The 18,534-nt window shown below is 53.7% G+C and overlaps 1 protein-coding gene, 1 long non-coding RNA gene and 1 other non-coding gene across 13 annotated transcripts in view; 1 reads left to right on the forward strand and 2 right to left on the reverse strand.

Annotated features, from left to right (window-relative positions):
- The window catches only part of CUX1 (cut like homeobox 1), a 352,302-nt gene that overhangs the window by 192,997 nt on the left and 140,771 nt on the right, over window positions 1-18,534 (reverse strand). The gene's annotated exons all lie outside the window — the stretch shown is intronic.
- On the forward strand, window positions 226-6,712 carry LOC140686972 (uncharacterized). Its single transcript, XR_012060982.1, has 3 exons — window positions 226-385; window positions 5,412-5,524; window positions 6,457-6,712. It is a non-coding gene; the product is annotated as an uncharacterized lncRNA (long non-coding RNA).
- TRNAA-AGC (transfer RNA alanine (anticodon AGC)) lies at window positions 1,379-1,451 on the reverse strand. Its single transcript has one exon. It is a non-coding gene; the product is annotated as a tRNA-Ala (tRNA).

Here is an 18,534-nt window from a genome sequence, read left to right on the forward strand (position 1 = left end):
GGGACAGAGAGCGCCAGGTTTCACAGAGGGCCGGCTCTGCTTGGGGGTGGGGTGGTAGGTGGGTCTAGTGCGGCTGTGAGTGACAACACGGAGGTGAGGGCTGAGGAAATGGTGCGGGCGAGGGCGGGCTCTGGGAGGGGAAGGGTGAGGCTACTGCAGTCGCCCACGGGCCAGTGGTCCTCCAGACAGGGTGGTCTGCATGACGCTGGAGGCAGCGGAGAGCAGGCCTCTTCCTGACCCCAGGTCGCACCTAAAGGGAGCCCGACCAGAGAGGCTGCGGGGCGAACTACAGCCATCAGTCCCTCTTCTGCTCTCTTCCCGCTCCCCTTTGTGGCAAGGGCAAAGTCTTCAGACAACTTTCAAAGATGCTAAAGGCCCACAAAAGGTAAGTGAAGAAAACTGGCTGTAGACCATGGGGTTCAAACATTCAGACGCTCAACCTGAGGCTGGAATGATTCACCCACAGACGTGAGCAGGAGCCTGAGACGTGTAACTCCATCCTGTCGGTGGCTCCTGGAGATGCCGTGTAAACAGAAGGTGTCTGTGGGGAATGTTCATATACTTGGAGGACCCCTGGAAGGTCCATGTGTATAAACAGTGCAAAACCAACAAGATGGTAACCCATGCTTAAGACTTAATGTGGTGAATTATTTTGGAACATGCCCTAGAAGGGTCCTACTTTGGAGTCCAAAATTACCTCTAACAAAATATGTATTTCAAATTCAAGGGTCTAGACGAAATAAGAAAAACTCCCCCCTCGAACAAGGGGGCATAATTCAGTCTCCTGCCCCCATCAGGTGCCAGCTCTCCCGGGCAGTTCTCTCCCAGACAGGGTTAACAGGAACCGGCGGGTCATCCCTGACTCCCAGTACCACCGCCACCCTCAGAGAGCGCCAGGCCCTTCCAGAAAGGCATTTCTTTCCGGTGGTCTTGGTGAAAGAGTTCAGGGGAATGAGCGGTTTCTGCCGGATAGGGGATCACAAGATCGCATGACTTCCTCTGAACGTCCCCGGCACGTCGCGCCCGGGCCTGCAGTGCTCTGAGGCAACTCTTACGACTCTTCACAACACGAGGCCCTTCCCTAATTCCCCCGACGTGATAGGAACACTATGAGAACGGTTGGCACCATGGATATCCTATAAAATGGTATGTCCAGAGAGGGTTTCTTCTAGACAAAACATCCTTTGGAGAGATTATAGAAACAAAGTTTAATAAATAAAATATAATACATGCTTTGGGTCAAGCAGTGTAAGCTGACAGTGACTGACTGGCATCTTCTGGAATGGTTCTCAGATTAGCAAGTCACTGGTGTCCACACACACGACCACCCAGAGCTCCATCAGTGCTTCACTGGGGCCTCTTTCTTTTTCTTTTTTAGTGGAGGTACTGGGGATTGAACCCAGGACCTCGTGCATGCTAAGCACGTGCTCTACCACTGAGCTATACCCTCCCCTCTCCCACTGGGGCCTCTTTTGGACACTTTTCCTGCAGATATGCATGTAGATATACAGACAGACAGACAGACACACACACACACACACATGCCAACAAGCTGACTACTCCGTCTCTATCTGTGCCTTTACCTTTCCAGACTACAAGCTCCCCTGGGCATGGCCTTGTAAATAACAGACACCCAATACCCTATAACCTGAATACAGATTTGATTTCAAAAATGCTGTGCATGGTTCAGTCACTCTGCTTATCTTCCTTTCTTAGGGAAGCACGTCTGCAAAGTCATCCTTCCAGAAAAATTCAACTTGACCTGGGCTGGAATCTCAGCTCTGCCATTCAATAGCTAGGTGAATTAGGCTGTTTACTAAACTTTCACCTTTCTGAACCTCAGTTTCCTCCTCCCGTTAGGTAGGAAGGATGTCCCTAGCCTTATGAGAACAACGTCTGATACACAGTAGGCATCCAGGAGACATTTCTGAGTAAATGAACACAGTAAGTCTGAATGTGGCCATTACCGTGATGTGACGATGACAACCAGGACCTTGTCCCCATCTACACGTGCAGCGTTCAGAGTCCCTGAACCTCTGTGTCTTTTACCCACGTGGCCTACAAAGCGTACCCCTGTTCCAGGTGGGCACTCAGGTCACCTAACCTGATTGAGAGCAAGGCTGTCATTTCTTCCCAGGCACTTAGTCAAGAGCCTGCAATTTACGCTGCCGACTGCGGGGTGGCCAGCGTGCTCTCACGAACCCCTGCCCTCTCCAGCTCTTCCCTACTCCGTCCCTCAGGCTGCCAGTCACGGTTCATGGTGTCTTATGTGAGTCTTGGCAGAGAGGGCTCTCCCGAAGAGAAGTTTACAAAGGTGAGCTCTGTCTGCTCGTCTGTAGCCAGGGGAGGCTGGAGTCCTCCAGTGTTACCTCGCACTCAGTGCCTCACCCTCCTCCCCCAGATGACATGGCATGACCTCCCACGCCTGGCCCAAGGACACCTGGTATTTCTACATCAGGGAATCGGCACCGACGGCAGGGGAGGCCACTCAACACATTTATTCTTTTTTAAGTGTCCGACAAGCCTTTGGATCAGAGTGATCCTTCGTTTTCAACCTCCCCATGTGTGCTGGAGATGCTCTCTTTCTATGTTTTAACATGTACCAAAGAGAGATTAAGCTAAGCGAGGCATGCCATTCACGAAGGCTCACTGAAATTATGCCTGCTAATCTTCTAAATGGCAAGAACATTATGCAATACAGAAGGAATCTTAGTAATTCTAAAGCTTTTACCCAACTGAGAAAGTTTTAAACTTAGAGAAACACATACTAGGAATAAAGAAGTTTAAAAAGGCCAGCCAAACTGTCCCCAACCCTGGACTGGGGCAGCAGAAAGATCCAGTGGTAAGCGAGAAGGGGCAAAGGGCAGAGGGCAGAGGTCAAGGCCTGGCCCAGGGCCCTGAGTCACTTGAGTCATTTCACTTATGGAAACATGCTAGGCTCCCTGGTCTGAGCTGAGCAGCCCCGCTGCCCCCGCACAGCCTTTCAGAAGCCGGGACTTTAGGGTGATGGGTGACACCTGGCCACACTCCCCGAGGCGTTCTCAGGGCACCGTTCCCGTGGCCGGCACCGTGGCAGGCCCTGTACGATGCTATCTCCTGTCTGCATCGGAACAGCCCTTCAGGTGCGTGGGATTATCCTCAGTGTGTAAATAGGAAATCTGGGGCTTGGAGAGGCTGTGTTTCACCTGAGGCCATTTGGCTATAATGCAGACGTGGGGGCCGGCTGGCGCCAAGGCTGCTGCGCCCTGCTGTCTCCTGAGCTGTATTTCATCTGAAGCTGCCACAGGTGGAGGGCACAGCCTGTGTGCGCCGCCACTCGGGGTCCTCACTCGGACCTGCCGGAGCACGCGGGCCCAGGGGTTCCCGCGCCGGCGTCCTCTCCCTGGCTATGTGGAACCCGGCGTCTGGCAAGCCCCACCTGCGGTGAGTGATCAAGAAGCCAATGTTTCTGATATACTGCATGTGACCCCCTGCCTGCCAAGAAACAAAATTCCGATAAAGGCCTGTCTGTGCAGAGCTAGGAGTTCACATAACCAGACCTTCGTCTCTCCTTGTGCAAAAGTATGTTGTTCCCTCTAAATGTGCAACTGGCTGTTTGCTAAATGTGAAGGTCCTCCACATTCCTTGTCTGACTCAGGGGAATGCCAGCAGTCTCACCCCCAGGCAGGCACAGGATGGTGAGAACCAGCGCTCAGGGGCCCCCGGATGGGGACACAGTGCAGCCACTCCAACCATGGGGAACAGAGCTGCGAGTGGGGCCTGCTCCACCTCAAAGCTCGCACAGGGGAAGAAAGCCACGCGTGCAAGTAATGACACAGGGTGGGACAGAAGAAGGGCACAGGTAACATGCGACAGATGCCCAAGGGAGAGGCCTTCTCGCTGAGTCACAGAAGGAGGCGAGAGGTAGGGGGCATATGAGCCAGACGAGGCTTGGACACAGAGGTGAGCCGGGAGTGAGGCGTCCCAGAAAGAGGCGAGCCAAAGGTGACCAGGCCAGCGAGCCACTCGGGGACCCAGACGCAGCATAAGAGGCAAGAAGGCCATGGCCAAGAGTGCAGGGATCAGAGTAGGGCACACTCCGGGAAGGCTGGCCCGAAAGCCGTTTACAAGATGAGCCAGAAGAGGCAGGCCCAGAGGTGAGGACAGTGACTGGGAAAGAAATCCTAGGCAAAGGTAGTAAAACCAGAACGGGGGTGGCGGGGATAGAGGGAGAACACAGTGTTCTCCGGGGCCGGGTGAGGGAGGTGGCGCGGGACCATGAGAAACCTGCTTCTGGAAATCCTGGGAGCCAGCAGGCCTGCCCGGTAGGAAAACAGGATCTGAGGAAAGGAGGGCCTGGGAGCTGAGGGCAGGCCCGAGGCCAGAGCTATCGGGGGAAGTCCACAGACCGGGAGAGGGAAACAGGACACGGACACTGAAAGGGACAACAGCAGGAGGCCAATGAGAAGCCGAAGGCACTGGTGAGGGCATCACCCCAGAGAGAGCGCAGCGGGGTCAAAAGTCAGAGGTTAAGACTGACATGACTTAACACAGCTCAGACTGAGGGAGCCAGAGGCCTGTAGACAGAGTCTATTCCTCTGGAAGGTCGGGAGCAGAGGTAGCGAGAGGGTGGTTCCCGGAGAGCCACTGTGATGAGGAGGAGGACAGCAAAGTCCAAAAGAAATACATTTCCTGGTGGAAAACCTGGAAAAGTGAAGGCTCTCCTGCAGCCCCGTCTGCCCAGCTTCCCCGCGCCCCCGTGCCCCCAGCAGCCCGCGGTTTCTGGCCATGGTCGCTGCAGTGGTGCTGAATCTGATGTATGGAATGGCTTTATCCCACCTCTGCCACACGCATCTTGTTTTAGATTAAATCAGCTTCTGAAGATCAAGCGCCAAACTCATTTACTTTGTACGTTACCTTCCCTGAAAAAATAGAATCCTTTCTACCTGGAATCTAACAGGGTGCCAGCATTTCAGGGCTCTCCCTTAAAGGAAGAGTGTCGTGTGTTTAGCAATCAAGAGATTCTAATAAGGTTTCCTGCTTAAACAGCAATGAGACAACTGGCCTGGTCGTTAAACAACAGGTTACCACGTGCAGCCTCTAAGGCCGGTCTACACCAACAGCGACGGCCCTGTGTGCCAGTCACCTCCTGCCCATCTTTCGTTTTCTCCATCCCCCGGGTTAAAAGGAGAGCCTCTGAAATGGAACTTAGGTTGCAGGAACCTTACTGCTTCCCTATGTCTGTGACTAATAACCAGACTTAAATTCCTTGGCCTTATCTTTCTGAGCTAATCTTCCATCCCCTACCCACTCTGCAAAAAAAAAAAAAAAAAAAAATTGCTCTGGCTACACTCGCACACTCATCCTCATTCCTGCCCATTCCTTACTACCTTCCTCTCTGGGACCCTCTGGAACTGCTCTTTCTCTCACAGAAAGGATCTAAAAGAAGCGGCACCACCTGCACCTCCAGAAGCGGATTACAGGAGGATCAGGATCTTTGTAGAAGGCAGAACGATCTCTGCGCTGCTTCCCACAGGCTGTGCTGGTGACTGTCTCCCTGAGAGCCCCCACCTCAGCTGGGAGGGGGGCCAGGCCCCAGGGTGGATGGAGTGGAGAGGACATGGACCCCGAATGGGTGGGTCACAGTTCTGGGAACCAGGCAGGCGGGAAAGCTGCTCAGGAGGAAAGAGGCCAGTAAGTCCGGACTCCGGCCTTAAATGATCCCCGGTTGGATGCAAAGGCGGCTCCACGGGTGAAGGCAGCGCTGCGGGGCTGGGCCTGGTCAGACCCCGCTTCTCTGAGCCTCAGGATGGGCGGCACTGAGCTCAGAGGAGAGCAAAGCACCCGGAAGGCTGGCGCAGGCGGGTGCCTGCGAACGGTCAAGCGAGCTCCTCTTTTTAGAAGAAACATGCGAGCAGTACAGGATGGCGGGCCTGGGGCCAAGCACCAGGAGAAGCAGTCAGGCTCTGGAGGTGCAAACAAAGCTGTCAGGAAGGAGCAGTGCAAGGAGATATGCTGACGCGTTCACTGGAGTTTTCTGTGGGTCCTTTCTGACTCTATCAAAGGCCAAGTTCCTCGTGACACAGGAAAACTGTCTGCCTGTGCCTTCAGGTTGGAAGCCTCTGCAGGAGGCAGAGGAGGGGCGTGAGGGGGACCCAGCCTGCAGAGTCCTGCCCGTGACAAGCAGCAGACCACGTACCCCAGGCGTGGGAAGCTCCGCTGGCCAGCGGGCCTCCCATATCCAGCCGGCTGCCCAGCCAGGTTTTCTCTATGGCCCTTGAGCTGGGAATGTTATTTTACACTTTTAAATAGTTGCATTTTAAATGAATAGGTAAATACCGACATAATACCCTGATTTTTGCCTCTTGGTCAGCAAGGCCTAAATATTTAGTGCCTGGCCCTGTAAGAGAAAGTTTAGGGCCCCCATCCATTCCCTCATTCTCTTCCTTTTCTCTCCCCCCGCCGCTCCCCCAACAGGTGTGTGAAGGTGAGAAGGATGAGCGCGGCTTCACATTCGGGATCTCAGGCCGTGTGGGCCGAGCCAGGAGCCCAGGGCCCACGGCAGCTGCATCACCACCTCCCTGTGGAACCTGGGCCACAGTACCCGCCTTCCTGCATGACTCCAGCTAAAAGGATGCTGTGAACATCAGAACATCAAATGAGATGTGGGATATGAATGTATTTTTTCAAAAGCTCAGAAGACTGTGGGGATAAAACTCATCATTTGAGGTTATTTATGAGCTGATTTATCAGCCAAATTTCTTTTCTTTTCTCATAAACGTGGAAGCCTGACATTCTCTCTGGGTCCACACAAATATAGAGTGTGTGGGGGAACTCGCTCAGCTGACCCGAGCAGTCTACCGTGCGCTCCCCGATCCAGTTTCACCACCAGGTCAAGCTGACCTCCCTGCTCCTCCCTGGCTAAGCCCATCCAGCCGGAGAGAGGCTGCAGCCGCTGGGAGAGCTCGCCGGCCTCCACCCTGCCGTTCAGAAAACCTTTCTGACCCTGTGTCCAGACTTACATGAAGGGAGACAAAAGATTGAGCCATAGTTTTTAGGAAACCCAGACCATCTAGACGTCCCACATAAAGCACCGAGCAGCTCAGGAAGATGAGTGATTCTTACATCTGAGGTCGCTCTAAAACTGGGGTCCCAATTTAAGTGACACTGTGATGACCTTATTATCTTTCTTAATGTAATGGCCTATGATGGTCAAGTACGCCACCCTGAGATCGAGAAATCTGAGTCTTTAAAAAGCCTTGGGCAGCCTTACAGAGCGGATGGCAGGGCTGGGCTGGAGTCCAGGCCCCTGACCCCTGGGAGGCCCAGCTGTGACCATAAGAGCCCCTTCCCTCCAGGCCCAGGCACTTCTCCCCACGGCAATCAGGTTCTACTATTTGCAAATACAAGGAAGGCGGCCAGCCCCTCCAGGCTACTTTCTGGGCAGCTGAGAAGTAACCTCCTTTATTATGACAGCTTCATCACGGAGTGTGTCAGGCGGTGGGACAGTGACTGTCCCCTGAGGGATCAGAGGACCTGCTCAAGAGGTGATGGCAGCAACTAAGAGGTCCTTGCAGGGAGGGAAGAACTGTAGCCGAGGGGCAGGCTGTTCACAATGCAGTTGCTGCGGGTGGGAGAGGCTGGGTGGCCCACAGCTGTCCTTAGATCTACAGTGACCCCCACCTCCCTGGAGGCCCACAAATACACTGTGATTCTTTGACAACCAGGCATCTCATCCAAAAGAGCCAAGCAAAGCTCATGACAGTCTCAAGCACAGAGGGGGCTGAGTGCACAGAGGACCCCCTCAAGGCATCCTTGGGCTGGGGAGGTGGCCACCTGAAATTCTGTTTTAGCTGCTAAGAGCCAGACCAGACCCCAGAGCCCCTCGGGGGCAAAATCTGTGAGGAAACATGAGGGGGAATGTGCCACGGAGCAACAGAACCACCCCAAAGCCCACAGCTGTTGGTGCAAGAGGGAAGGGACCAACCCAAACCTCCCCCACCTGCAGCTCGAGGTGACATGCAAAAGTTGGCACCACACGCCATTTCCCTCACTTTATACCATAGTTCTCTGACCACTTCTTCGTGAGATTTTGGTAAATTAATCACATTCTTCCATCCACACAACTAAAGAATAAACAGTGACGCCTCAAACTTCAGGACATTCAGTAGTAGCAGTGAAGCCCCATCTGAGCAGAAGTAAGGTGGCCTGTGACGACTCTCCCCCGAAGGAAGGAGTGGGTTTTGCTCAGCACACACTTACTGAGCTCCTGCTGTGTGCCCTGCATGTGCGTGGCTGGGAGGATCGGCCTGCCCTCTCCAGCTGCAGTTCCACAAGGAGGACAAACATGCAAATAATGGCAGCAGAGCATGAAAAAGGCAAAACAACGGCATTTCCAACATACAGACAGTTAAGAGGAAGACAGGCCTTAGAACACACCTGGGCAGCTCCACATCCTCCCCTGCTGAGTCACCTTCTACACGAAGCCCATCCAACCTCCCCCCGGCCAAGGAAGAACTGAGTGTTGGTTCTGGGTCCCCAAAACTCCAGACACCCTGTTTAAACAGGTCCCAGACCTCCCTGAGACGCCCCTGTGGGCTGAGCCATGCCTTACAGATGTTTCTGTTCTCAGCACAGGGCCAGGAAAATAGGATGCGTTTAATGTAAATGTCTGTTAAAGAAGGTAAAAGGGGAGAACAGGCATTTCTCTTCCCCACACTTCCGCCTCCCCCCACCATCACAGCTCAATAAACAAGAGCTTTTCAGTTAAAAGACAAGGAACCCAAAATGAAAAGTTACTTTGTTCAGGAGGGAGAGATCAGCTGGAGCTCTCGGGAGTATCGGAGATAAACGCTCACGGAGGCCCTTCCAGCCCAACCTGACGGGTGGGTGAGCTCAGTCATTTTTTAAAACACCCCAAGCTATCCCATGAATTCTCCAAGTGAAGGCTGCAGGACATTGGCCAAGAGTAAGTAATGTTTTAAAATACCTTTCCCTATAAATACTGGTGAGCCCTCACCTAACCTGCTCGCCTTCTGGGGAACGGCACAGACCCCAGCAAATAAAGAGTTCGCTAAAAAGTGCAAATGAGCCTTTGAAGAAGGATGCCTGGTGCCCACAACCTGGCTACTTGTGGAGGAACCTAATGCAGGATGAGGGCGACCGATTCTACAGGGAACTTTTTAAAGTTCAAAATGCATGGAACAGATGATGCTCTCCAGAGAAGAAACGGTTTAAAACTCTTTAGAACCAAAAACGTTATTTCCCTACAAGGCGGATGAGAAAGAAGCTGGGTGAAAACGTGCTCAGGAAAACATTTGGAAGTGGTTTCACTGACAAGTTGCTAGAGAGGCTGCAGACAGAGTCCGATTTCTATTTTCGTTCTAACGTCAGGAGGGGAGCTAAAGACACATGTGTCTCAAGTCGGGGCAGCTGCTTTTACAAACAACTCAAAATAGAGACGCTTGAAAACACGCTGCACCCACACGCCGCCGACAGGACCCACAGGCTCTGGTTTGGGATAAAGGATTTCATTTCCTTACCAAATGTAAAAGCTTCACAACCTAGGCCATTTTGAAGCAGATCTAATTCAATACATTTGTCAGTAATCTTAAACCCGCCGCCGGACGGCTCACGGGGCAGCCCAGACCCTCGGGAAGGTTTAATCTTGGAAGAGATCTGGCCGCAGTGGTCCTGCTGCAGATGAACACATCACCCTCTGTCAGGGGGTCTTCTCAGGCGATCGGTCACAGGCCTCAGTGGAGCAGAAACCACACTCAAATGCTCTAACTGTGGGGTTCGCTCCAGGAGTGGTGGCTGTCCTGCCGCCTGGATGCAGCTGACATACATCAAAGAAAAGCTGGCTCCCGAGCTGGTGTCTTTGCCAGAAGACTGAGAATTCTAAGTAATCTTTTAACGAGGTCATCATCAATGAAGTTCAAAGGGGCACATGGAGGCGCAGCTCGTGGAGAGTGAGGGGAACGCCACAGGAGAGGAGGTGAGAGCTGCCTTTCACGCAAGCACAACCAGGTAATGATGGGCACCCCAAGACCTGGACCTTCTCTCCTTAACAATCAGCTCTCCCCACCTCGAGCTGGTGTGGGACAGCAGATGCTCCGAGAGACGCAGGATTTGGTGGCCCAGCAGGGCCATCGTGTCCTTCCTGCCGGTCTGCAGGGCCAGGAGGAGGGTGGCGGGAGGAGGGAAGCTCCGCGGGAGGCAGCGCAAAGGTGTGGCCTGAGGGCCGAGAGGAAACACACTTCAAAGCCCTGCCACAAACCTGGGAGGTCAGGGGCCTTTATCTATCATCCCCCTGACACAACAACTTCCCCAGACTTCAGAAAAGGAGGAAGAAAGAGCTGGATGCAGGCCTGTAGACCAGGAAGCAGCCCCCTGCCCACGTGGGCTGCAGAGCACCCTGGGAAGTGGGCCCTCCGCCCCGCCAGGGCCTGCTTGGGGCCCAGATGCCGAGGCTGCTCTTGTGGTTCCAAAAGGCCAATTTGTGTAAACAACAAGGTCCTACTGTACAGCACAGGGAACTGCATTCAATACCTTGTAATGGCCTATAATGGAAAAGAGTATGAATATATGTGTAACTGAATCACTATGCTGTACACCAGAAACTAACACAACACTGTAAATCAAATAAACTTCAACTGAAAAAAAAAAAGCCAATCTTTTTCACCAGTGATGGGTTCACTTTCAGGAAGACTGAAGTGGGGAGAGCCAAGCCCCTCCCTTTTTCTCCTTCCTGAAACCCTACAGGCCCACGCAGGGTGTGGAAAAATGGCTTCTTCTGTGACAGGCGGTGCTGGCGGCAGATTAAACGACGGATGCCGTTCAGGCGGTCCTGGGTGAACCTCGGCCCGGGGGATGTCCTGTGCCGGGACGCCCCCGCCCTGGGGCAGGAGAGGCTGCCTCATCTCTGCACGCCCAGGTTCAGCTCTGCAGTGGGGGCCGTGGTCGCCTAGGAAACGTGATGAAGCAGAGGCACTTTTCCTGAGGCTCTGAAGGCACAGTACCTGGCTCTGTGCTAGGTTCTGGGGTGGAGACGGGGGGCACACAGCCCCAGGTCTGAGCCCTGTGGTTTCAGACATAGTAAGTGCGAGTGTGAGCTGAGTGGTTGACACCTGGATAGCATGTGCTCCCGTGGCCCGGAATCCCTGAGACAGGGGAGGAAAGCCAGGCTGGTGAGAACCACTGTATGGGTGCCGGTGGAGCCAGCAGACCTGGGGGGAGGGGGGCCTTAAGTCCAGGCACTCTGACCCTTGTTAGCCCTCCCCGAGAGCCTCACCCTGGGAAGGGAGAAGCCTCACCCCACAGCGGGGCTCTGAGCTGCACCTGCCGGCCTCCTCCACTCACGGGCTCGTGCTTCCAGCAACTTCCTAACCCCAACTGTAAAACAGGGAGGAAAGAAGACAAGTGCCCAGCTATGGACAAGCCAGTGCTGGGCTAAAGTGCACACAAAGTGCTGAGGAGAGGCCTGGGAAGAGCGGCCCCATCGAGATGAGTGTGTCAGAGAAGTTTGTAGAGGAGGCTGCTTTGGACAGGTACTCAAAGGGGGTGCACAGTTTTTATGGGGACTCAGTGGATGGCAAGGTCAGGAGCGGGCCACAGTAGAGGAGAAAGAAGACAGCAAGGGGGCTGTATGGAAGGAAGGAAAGAAGGGAGGGAGGGAGTCATAATGGAAGCTCTGCATTTTGGAGCATCATTTCACTTTCTCCCTCGGTGTGTTCGCGGTGGTGCTGCCACCTCCAGATCTGCTGGGGGCCCTCCAGGCTTGGGCACTCCTGGTGAGGGAGAGACAAACCCAAAAGAATGACTCCCCGCAAGATGCCTGAGCACGGGGGACGGTATAGCTCAGTGGCAGAGTGCATCTTAGCATGCACGAGGACCTGGGTTCAATCCCCAGCATTTCCATTAAAAAAATAAAGTAAGAAAAACAAACAAACAAACAAGATGCCCCAGCAGCTGGGCCCGGCTGCCCAGAGGCGTGGGCTGCCGTCCACTCCAAAGGCCTGCAGGGATTCCGAGGGGCAGATGGGCTCAAGAGCCTGGGATCCAATTCGGATCCAATACCCCTGCCCGGTACCGACCTGGGACAGAGGACGGCAGGTTGGGTGGTGCCCGAGGTCACCTTCCAGCCATCCTCATGTGCACGGCCTCCCCGGGAAGTTCTCCTCCACAAAAGGTCAGACATCTCCACCAAAATGTAAAATAGGCAGATGGCCCCGCAGCTCTTGGATAAATACGCATGAGCACTGCCAAGCTGACTGCGAGCTACCCACCAGTCTGCTGAGTCCCCCGTAAACACAAATCGCTCTGTGTTCACCAGGATGATGTCGGCTTGCCTGCGGGACCAGGGCCAGACCCATGTGCTTTTCCAGCATCGACCAGAGTTTGGCACAAATAAATCTTTAAGTTTTCACCACTGCCATCTAAAGACATTTTATAATAGTCTACAGGGTTATTTTTTTTTTTTGCACTTTTTAATTCTGTAGCCAAAATTACTTCCCAAGTAAATGGTTACCTGAAGCTCTGCCAGCATTTATCATACCTGACCCACACCTCAGAGATACCTGGTTAAGACAGTTTCATCAGAAGGCAGAAGGCCAAACTGGACACCTGCAGGTTCAGCTGGTTGTCTTATAAGGTAACTCGTTCAGTTTTAAAAGAACGACAGAAAGAGCAGGCGCTCTGCCACCACGCACGGCGCCTGCAGGTTGCACAGGGAATGTCCTCTGGAGCCCACGTGGCAGGAATAGGTAAGCTGGGGTGGCTTTAAGGTGCCTTCTCAGGAGAAGCTGAGGCAGAGTCCCAAGAAATCCAGGCAAAATAGTGGGAGCTGGGGCAGGGGGTGGGATGGCTTGTGCCTGGAGACCCCAAACCCCAACAGTTCCCCACAATGGCCCATGGCCTGGCACCAAAACCGTGTTTCTCTTCTGCAACAAGACAATGCTCTGAGTTCTCAAATGCCTTCCCAAAACTAAACCAAGACCCTCTGTGACATCCTTGGAAGGCAGGTAACACACAGGTTACCGAAGGCAACAACAGAGAAAGGGGACGCCTTCAGCGCAGGTCCCAGTGCAAGTCTCCGGGCAGGGAAAGCCAATTCAAGGTGTGTGCGTGGCCAAGATTTCTCAGAGAGATTATCACCAAGGTATCACTAACAGATCTAGGAGACCTAGGTAAAATAAAAAACAATACAAAAATAGAAGAATGGTGACTCCTCAGGTATGAGAGAGAGAAAAATGAATGAGTCAAGGCCCTTAGGAGATAAAACCAGCCAGTCCTGTTACCATGTTGATAACGGGGGAGTCCTCGTGTGGTCACTCCTGGGCTGCAGGCAAGCAGGGGTCTGTGGGCAATGGGGCCACCAACGGGGAGGCGGGGAGCTTGAGCAAGTGGAGACATTTGTCAGCTGTGGACATGCGGGTTTGATGCACAGAAGGCAGCTGGGTAAATGGACCCAGAGCTGGTTGGGTTTGGAGCTGAAAGGACAGAGAATAACGAACTGCAGCTCTGGGAAGGCCCCGGCCTCCAGCATAGAGAATGTAAGTGTAACGGGCCATGTGGTGCTCCCGGGAGCACCACAGTGAGAGGGAGGGGACTCCAGGAAGCCAGGGAGGGTGTGATGAGGTGGGGGACCTAGGTGAGGGCAGTCACAGAAGGGAGGAGTGCATTTTTGAGTGACAGGGTGATTAAGATGAGGCTTGAGGGAACTATATTCAATATCTTTTAATAACTTTTTATGAAAATCAATATATGTATGTGTATTATATATATACACACACACACACACACACACGCATGCATGACTAGGACATTATGCTGTACACATTGTAACTGACTATACTTCAGTAAAAAAATAAATGTTAAAAAAAAAACAAAGATGAGGCTTGAGAGTATCCTTGGCCCTTGGAGACACGGTTCGGGGATGGTGGCTGAGGCCAGAGGGAAGGGGTTGGGGACAGCGTGGGTGGCAAAGAGAGGACAACAGTCAGCGGGACCAGCCCTGTCCAAACTGCTCAGAAGCCTGTGCAGGCCACACAGCAAGGAAGCATGGAGCTGCTCCTACTCTGCCCTGGGTGTGGGAGGGATGAATAAATTCATCAACCGCAGAGCAGCACGGTCTCGCTGAGCGGCAGTTTGCTTCTTTCCTGCATCAACAGTTCCCTGACATACTCAGAAACGGGAAGGTCAGTGCCCCTGGGGGAGGCCTCAGAGCCACCCCAAGTGGACCCCGGACACTCTCCCATCACTAGAGCAGCTGCAGCTCTCAGCCCCCACCTCCTGCCGGAGCGTTGCAGCCTCTGACCTGTGACCTGGTCTTGGGCATCCCTCGAAATCTGCCCTGGACTGGCCAAGTGTTTTCTCTGGATCCTAACAGCCTTCGTGAGACCTGTCGCCACGCCCAGAAGCTGGAGAATGTTGGAAAAGTTAAGGACTTGGGACTAAGCCCTTCCGTTCATACAGGGACAAGCTGAAGCCCAGGGAGACGGGGACCAGAGCTGGACGCAGTCGGCGCAGTGAGCCCCGGCCCTCCTCGGGCGGTCAGAGGCCCCCAGACCCGCGGGCTGGAGGTCCTACACACTCACATGTTTTTTATTATTCCCAATTGAAGATGGAACTATTTTATTTTCTAAAAGTATACAACTGCCATAAACAAAAACCCCGCAAATAATACAAGAGAAGATGGAAGCCTGGGCGGCCCACACCCCAGATTTAAGCCCCTAACAGTCTGCGGCTCCTCTTCCAGACACAAGCACCGCGGTCAGATGTTTGCTCTTTAGTATGTGGGTTTCCTTCTCTGAAATAAGACCTAAATCAGTGTCATCCTGTGGGCCATAAAGCCACTCGGGAGACATCTGTTTCATTTACGAACATGTACGGAGCCCCCGGCTGGGCCCTGGGCACACAGTCGGGACACTTCCTGGCCCTCCCTCCAGGACCCAGCAGTCACAGGTGGCATCTGAGGTGAGGTGACAGCTGAGACCCAGCCCACCTTCCATGGGCCTGAGATTCCCAAATCAAGAAAGGAATAGGCTGGAGTTTAAGCTAGTGATTTACAAACTTTTTTGTGTCTTCAGTTGTAGAAGACTGTTTTCAAACAAAACTTTCCAGGGACGCACAATACTGCAGCACATATGAAAACCGAGTGGCTCAGGCTGGAGATGGTGCGGGTGGTTTTTAGGCTGGCCCCCTCCCCACTGGCTCTGGAGCGTCAAGGAACTTACTGTGAACTCCCAAGCCCTTTTCCGCCCTTACCCCCTGTGACTGTGGCTGCACTTTCCTGGGACACAGACCATGACGGTGGTCTCAGCAGTGACCCTGACCACCCCACCCATGTGGCCAGCTTCTCTTGAATACAACATTTTAGCCAGCCTTCTAGGGCCCTTCAACCACTCTGCCAGCGGTGGTGGTGGGAACCCAGTGTTTTGCTGCAAACTTTTCCTTATGGACAGTGTTTTCAATGAAGTGAAACTGGCAGTGCGGGGTCTCATGAGCCCCTGGGGAAGTGCTTTCCTTCTGATCCCAGGGTGGGGGACGCCAGACTTGCCACCTGTGTCCCTGAGCACTAGTGCACACCCGGTGGGAGGTTTCAAAGGCACTGACTAGGCTCAGTCACGATATAAAAAAAAAAAACATACTGAAAGGAAAAAGGAACTCTGAAATCCTCCTGTGGCCTTTATTCTGTGACTGCAACTGGCCACCCTCCCCCTCCAGCGCATTCCGTCAGGACCGTGAGCCGCACTGTCAGGTACAAAGGCTAAGGGCTGGGGGGTGGCGGCAGGACAGACAGCCAAGTGGTTCTCCCCGACCAGACGCAGGGAAGTCCCGGGTCTTGTGACTCCCGTGCAGCAGCTGCTGTGCTTATCTGGTCTGCTTTCAAGTTCATTTTCTCTGTTTACCCCCCTTGACCCTTTATCTGCACGCAGATGTTATTCTGACACAAAGCCGTTTACCCAAACATCGATCTGCAGCAGATGCACCCAGAAACATGCACAGGAGGGAAGAAGGACCCAAACGGGCTTTCTCTCCAACTAACCATAGCGCTGGGCCCCACGGAGCCTTAGGGTCCCTCACCTGTCAAAGGGGGACATAACAGTACGAGCTTGGAGAAGTTCTGGGGCAGATGAGCAGGGACATACGTGGAGTGGAACCTGCGTAACTGCCATTTGCACCTGCTCTCCCCGGCGGGGCTGAGGCTGCAGGATCCACGCGGGGGTAGGTGACTCCCGCCTCTCAGCCTCTCCCCAGTCATGTCTTGTCTCCACTGTGGTGAGGCTGTCATTTCATTCAGAGTTACTCCCCAGAGCATAAAAATCCACATACAAGTGACAGCCACAGAAAGTGTGTGCAGACACTACATTTCCAGTGTCTTCTTTTGGGGGTGGTGGGGGGTTCACATCCCCACCCTGGTCTGCCGTGTCACTGCCCTCCTGCTCTCCATACACCTGGCATCTGTGCAGCAGGGGTGACAGAGTATTGGGGCAGGAGCTGAGGATGTGGAAGATCTGGAGGAAACAGTGCTGGTGGATCAGGACATGGCACCTGCCCTCCAGCTGGGCCCCAACTCACTCGAGAACCCAGGTGATCACCACTCCAGCCTCAGCTTCCATCAAACCACATCGCTGCCCCCTATCAACTCCAAAATGCCCTCGAACTCTTAAACATTATGACCTTTAGCTGAGCATGGCCAGCAGTGACTTGGGTTTGGGTTTGGGTTTGGGTTTGGGTTCTGCCCCTTGGTAGCTCTGTGACCTTCTGTGAGAGCCTGGAAACCTTCCTAGTGCTTCTGAGCCTGCATTTTCCCATCTGTGAAATCAAGAGATGATTACCCCTCCCCGGGATGCTGCGAGGTCACATGAAGTACTGGCTGTACGGCACCAAGCACTGCACCTAACCGTAAAGCCAGCCCCTCCGGCTACTGGCATCCTTGTTACCATTGCTCAGTGCACACGAAGTCCTAGGCGAGGTATTCCTGGGGACAATGTTGGGATCAGACACCATCTGGGGTCTCTGGTTCCAAGTCTGGTGGCAGAGGGGGTGCACCATGCAGGAAGGCAAGACAGGGCGAGGAAGGAGCCGTGGGCGGGAGAGAGGGCCTGGGAAGTTCACAGAGGGACCCTTGGTGTTGACAGGCAGAAAGGGAAAGAGGAGCAAGCCCAAGGGCCCTGGAACACGGCAGATTCTGCTCCTGGAGGGGCTCCGGATGCCTGAGTGTTAGGCAGAGACAATGTTTGGTACTGGTGAATGGGATGCATCTCAAAGAGCCTTGGAGTGTGGTCAGTGTGGAGGCCTCGTTCCAAAGGCCCTGGGGAGCCAGGAAGACCCTGAGGACGATGGTGATGGAGAGGGTTGGTCAGGCCACAGCCAGAGACCGGGAGGCTGTCCGCAGGCTGCAGGGTAGGCCTGAGCAGCGCAGTGCCTTGGGAATGAAAGGAAAACAGCAGCCGAGAGCCATGGGACTTCGGGGAGATCTGAGGCAGGAGGGGAAGGGGGACGGAGGCGCTGACTCATCGGAGAGGCCTGCGGCTGGTGGAAAGGAGTCTTCAGGAAAGCTAAGCCGCCCAGGGCGTGGACACCACAAATAGAGCTTCAAGCTTTCACAGCCACCGGGAGAGGTGGCACTTTCTTTGCAGCTCACTGAGAACTTCAGGGTTCAGCCTGGATTTCTCACCTCCCACCCCAGCCCCCTAACAGGGATGATACGAGCTGTGAGGAGTGAGCTGGGGACACTTAGCAGACACCAGGGTGACTCATTCCGAGCAGTTTCTGCCACCAAGACCGTCCCCTTTCCTGACCTTGGCTTTTCTTGTCAATAGTTAGTTTAGACGTCTTTCCAGGGTAAAGGACACTGTGTATTTGTTTTTAATCTGCGTAAGGAATTGCACGGGGCCAGACTGATTCTGTTAATTCGCTCTTTCATGTCTGACCAGCTCTCCTGAGGCCCCTCCGATTGCTGGGACAGCTCAGTGACCAAGAGAGACGCCGTCCCTGCCCTTGTTCCGTGCAGGGGAGCCTGAAGGGTTCCACGGCCACATGGAGTAACAAGGATAACGAGCCCCAATGCTCAGCCATGAAGCACATTTCTGTTTTTAATTTTCTTTTCTTTCCTTTTCCTTTTTCTTTTTAAAAAAATACATTTCTCTTTAATGAAAAAAAATTTCAGAACTTTCGTAACATGACTCTAATCTACCACGGACTTCAAAATAAGCAGTGGTCTTGGACTCATCATTTCTTCCATGAGACTCTATTAGGAACTACTGCCAGTAAATTACCGTGCTCTTAGAGTATCTGAGTTGGAATCGAACGGCGGGTCCTACAAAACCCCCTCCCTAATCTCATGATTAGGACGAAAGCAGTGCCCCCGAGCCTACGGCGCCTTATGCGAGGACACCTGCACGCATCCGGTCCTGTGCGTACGGCGCGGGCTGCGCGCTGGGCACTGTGATAGGATGAGGTGGAGCTGACCTGGAAGTAAACGAGGATCACAGCCCCACGCGTTCCTCAGAGGCAGAGGTCCTGGGCTGGCAGGGTCTCTGCGGAGCA

This window comes from Vicugna pacos, chromosome 18 (genome assembly GCF_048564905.1).
Source record: "Vicugna pacos chromosome 18, VicPac4, whole genome shotgun sequence".
NCBI lineage: Eukaryota > Metazoa > Chordata > Mammalia > Artiodactyla > Camelidae > Vicugna > Vicugna pacos.